The sequence below is a fragment of the Sparus aurata genome, chromosome 22, assembly GCF_900880675.1.
Source record: "Sparus aurata chromosome 22, fSpaAur1.1, whole genome shotgun sequence".
NCBI lineage: Eukaryota > Metazoa > Chordata > Actinopteri > Spariformes > Sparidae > Sparus > Sparus aurata.
In genome coordinates, this window is record NC_044208.1 from 2,087,966 (window position 1) to 2,092,582 (window position 4,617).

General features: G+C 43.8%; 1 long non-coding RNA gene across 1 annotated transcript; it reads left to right on the plus strand.

The window, feature by feature from the left end:
- The first annotated feature begins 485 nt into the window (after window positions 1-485).
- LOC115573611 (uncharacterized) lies at window positions 486-2,739 on the plus strand. Its single transcript, XR_003982312.1, has 2 exons — window positions 486-1,422; window positions 1,870-2,739. It is a non-coding gene; the product is annotated as an uncharacterized LOC115573611 (long non-coding RNA).
- Window positions 2,740-4,617: the final 1,878 nt, after the last annotated feature.

The following is a 4,617-nucleotide window of genomic DNA, read 5'->3' on the forward strand; positions in this document are numbered from 1 at the left end:
TTTAGTAGAATGTGCCAATGGTGCATTAAAAACTAAAATAGCCAAAATCATGGCTGATTTAATGGTAAACTCACCTGGGAAGATGCTTTTGCCATTAGCACTAATCTCTATGCACTTGCAAACTAACAGACTAACCCATCTAACCCTGCATGAAATGCTCACTGGACGCCCAATGCCACTGCCACAGTGCAGGGACCCTATAGAGGGATCACTGCTTTAGCAGAAAATTTGGGGGACTATTTACGGGGTTTAACTCAAATCCACAGACTTGTCTTCCAACAGGTGAAAGACTGATAGTAGTGTCGGAGAGGCTGCAGAGGATGGTGCCCTCAGCACAACCACGGGCAGTGAGACCCCGGAAAGTGCACGTGCAGGACTGTCCGGCCTGCAAGACATACACCACCCGCCCACGCCTGAATTAAGGCCAGAGTCGGAGTGTTCTCTGACTCAGATTAATTTGTTTGTTTTCTTTCTCTTTGTGCTAACTAGGGTTGGGCGGTATGACGGTATTATACCGTGTGACGGTATAAAAGTGTCCACCGGTAGAGATTTAGCAATACCGTTTATACCGGAGAAAGAGCAGATGTCTGCGGCATCTCTCTAAGTCACTGTAGTTACACTGCCTCAACACACGGGGCACTGCAGGCACTGCAGCAGACTGCTCGGCGCGGTTGCATGAGCACGACGAAGAAGAAACAGCTTTACCGGGGTGATAACAATCCAGGGTTTTCCCTGCCATTATACGGCTTAGGCGCGGCGCCCAAGCATTTTTGCCTCCCGCCTAAGCAGGATTCTCCCCAGATGGTATACTCCGCGCGTGACGGTGACGAGCGTCCGTCCGTCCCCCGGTTAGCTCCCGGCTAACGGCTACGAGCGTCCGTCCGTCCCCCGGGTGACGGAGTTGATGACCGTCCGTCCGTCCAACCCCCCGACTGACGTGAACGAGCGTTCGCACATTTTCTTTAAAATAATGTTATGCTGCTGTGAGCAAATAAAAATAAAAGAGGAAAATGATCAAATGCAACAGTATGATTATTTTAAGCCATTAATTGAATTTACAGGGGAGAAAAAACATACCGCGATATAAACCGTTACCGTGATATGAAATGACTCATACCGTGATATAAGATTTTGCTCATACCGCCCAACCCTAGTGCTAACCCTTTCAGGTTTCGCAAGGGGGGAGGGAGAAGGAGAAGTCCTAATGACATGCGCCACTATTATTACACCACATGTTAATTGTGTACTTGCCATAGTCACCTTAAAAAAATGGGAGAACTACTACATCTTCTGTATGTAAAAAACTGATACATATGATTATGCACTTTCCACCGACATTACAATAGCTAACGTTCCAGGTAAACATTGGGTGGGACTGACCCGCACCACTGACTGCCAAGAGAAGGAATGGTGACATTACAGGTAATATGCACAGACACGTCATGTCAGGACACAGAAACAAATCAGGAAATGACAACAATAGATGCCAGTAGATGGATTTGACTAATGAGTAAGCGAAAGAAAAAAAAAGAGATTTGGCCAAACTAAGAACTGCACAGTGGGACTCAGACATGTTTCAGCAGTGGATAACCTACTCAGTTGAACCAGTGCACAAAGCACAGAAAAGACAGACAGTATTGCATGTTACAATGCCAAAAGAATACCACTGCTCATGCCACTGCCAGGAAGTCACAGAGGTGACTGTCCAGATATGTCAACATGTTTTGCTATTTGTGCAATGCACATGGCACAGAAATTGGATGAATGGAGTTCGGACTCTCAAATATGCCCATATAGAATTTAAAGAATGACAGCTATGCCACCTGTGGTATGTAAACTTGATAAACTAATCTTCCTTTTTCTGTGTAGCACGAGGAGCGGAGTTGGAGTATGTAACCCAAGGAAATACAACCACCATGACGGATGTGGTGCGGCTGGTGAAGTGTAGCAACGACACCTGGTATCCGGCCACCAATGGGGGCAATGCTACCACCATCAAAATGTGTGAATCCAGCCCAGCAAGCCCGGACGCTGAGGGAGAGAGAGGACAGTGTCGCAAAGAGGCTCACACCACAAGGCAGGAGGGCTCAATGATTAACCAAACTAAGACTATAGGATGAGCTCACCGTAGATGATGTGGGAAGGCTGTATTTTCAATCAGAGCCGCAATCCTTTCACCATATATCCTGGCCTAAAGCTTATGTCCTATGCCCTGGGTTTTTCACAGCAGCCAGGAAGTCATCAACATCATGGATGGAGGACAAAATGTAACTTGGTCAACGTGCCAACAATGCTGCAAGCCTGGCTAAAGTTGCTGTCCACTCCTGGACTTCCAGCAATTGTACAGTGATCTTTTGTATTCAACACAGTTGTGTGAGATTAAATGTTGTAAATGTGTTGTGATGATGAAATGAGTGTTTGATAAAGGTAAGCGGGCACTCATTTGTGAAGGTCATGTCAGAAAGCTGAGTGCCGTAAAAAGCACCAGAAAGGTATTAAACCAGTGTGGTTTACAAGAAACCAGTAAGTTCATAGGGGCTCTGGTGGAATGTTGGCCTCGGGCCGCCACACTAACCAAGGGAACACCACGGGTAACATGTAACTAAGGCTATCAAATCACCCAAGTGTGTCGTATAAGTCCAGCTGCTAAGATTGAATAGAGCTCTTACCTTTCTTTATCTAATTGGATCAATGGGCGGGAAATAAATAAATAAATAAATAAATAAATGAATGAATGAATGAATGAATGAAAAATACCAGAAGAAAAAAAAAAATGTTTCACAAAAACAAAAGGTGGTGTAAGTGTTTCATGTCAATGATCTGATAATTACTGATCAAGTGTTCGTTGAACCGACCTAAGAAGGATTACCTTCGCAAGGTATGTCTAGATAATATTCTAATCCATAGAGGTTAAAGAATTTGTCTATGTAATCTTATGCTTTTCTTTAAATTTTCTTAAAATTCTATGCTATATCCACATGAGCACCTTATTATGCATGCTTAAAACACAAATCTAGAAGTGTTGAGTGATGTCATTCACCAAGAGTTCGATTCACAATGTGTGGTTTATTGCTGTACTCATAATCTGTTTGCACCCACAGAATAGGTCAGATGGTGGGCCACATAACAGGGAAGTTACCTCTCCGGAACAGTTAAGGAGAGGAAGTTCCCCCCGTCATGTTGCCAGGTCAGAATAGAGATCTGTCAATGAATATCACCGGGTCATCTGTTTGAGGGCTGGTCCAGAAGATGGCTCAGGGAGAGCTCTCAACTATCCTCTTGATAGTTAAAGCACTTCCCTATGGGTTGATATTCATGGTCAGTCTTGTAGGGGGCTGCATTTAATCGTTTGAAACCATATATGCTGTGTTTTTGTTATAATATACTTATACTATTGTTTGTGTTACGATGATAAGATGATTGTACTCCCTGATGTTAAAGTTTGAAGTGTTGGTCCTTTTTTGAAGGACCAAAGGGGGGACTGTAGTGGCAAATATAAACTGGGTCATGATCATGCATATACATTTATTTGAGAAATACACCTTACAGTTGTGTGCTAACAGTGAATATGAGCCTGATGTAAGACCAAGGTCAGATACTCCCTTTATAATAACAGGGCTGGAGTTAGGAGGCAACAGGTGACGCCGCAGCCCACCCAAGGCCAAGATAGAGGCCTGGGTGAGACACTTTGCAGCCATTAGGGAAGATATTAAATAATATTAAGATGATAGTCTCGCGTGATCATGACGAGGGGGGTGGTCCAAGAAGGGGCGTTGGTGACACTGACCCCAGGTATAAAAGGGGGTGATCCAGGGAGATTTCTCAGTTGTTCGGGGATACCTAATGGATTTATAACTTCTCTTGGAATAAACACCTTTTTGACTGAAGACCTGCTGCCTCACCTCTGATTTGGACTTAGTCTCTGGAGCAGTTTTGGGACTTAGTCCCTGGAGCGATTTTGGGACTTAGGTTCTGAGCGGATTTCACCTCTGGTCTGGACTTAGGTTCTGAGTGGATTTCTCCTCTGAGTTGGATCTAAAATCTGGGCTGTTTTTCCTTTAATTTGGATTTTAACCCACTTGGCAGCAGCTTGCAGTTTTTCTCAATTGTTTACACACAAAAATTGGCACTTGAGACACAATGACCACAACATGTAACTCATGCACCAACCCCCTGAACCAATTCTGCTAAACTACAAGCACAATTCCTGCTTTACACTCAAATTGCAGTTCTAAAACACACTTTTTTCAAAACACTACACACAATTCTCTGCATTTGGCACAATTTTCATAAAGAAAATCTCTTGTTTTCATAAGGAACCCACTGTCATTCAAAATTCTTAAGTGAACTGCCCTACTATGCACACTGACTCATCACATGGGCAAACACCTGGACACCCTACACAACACACTCATTCCACCAGAGCAGCTCAGGTATGTTGTCATTTGGAACAACGAAAGTTTCCACTGGGCTGCTCTTGTTCGTAACTGGTTCACTGCCCACCCACACTTTATAGTTGTTTATCTCCCTCCATATTCTCCATTCCTCAATCCTATTGAGAATTTTTTTTCTGCCTGGAGATGGAAAGTGTATGACCGAAATCCACAAATGAATATA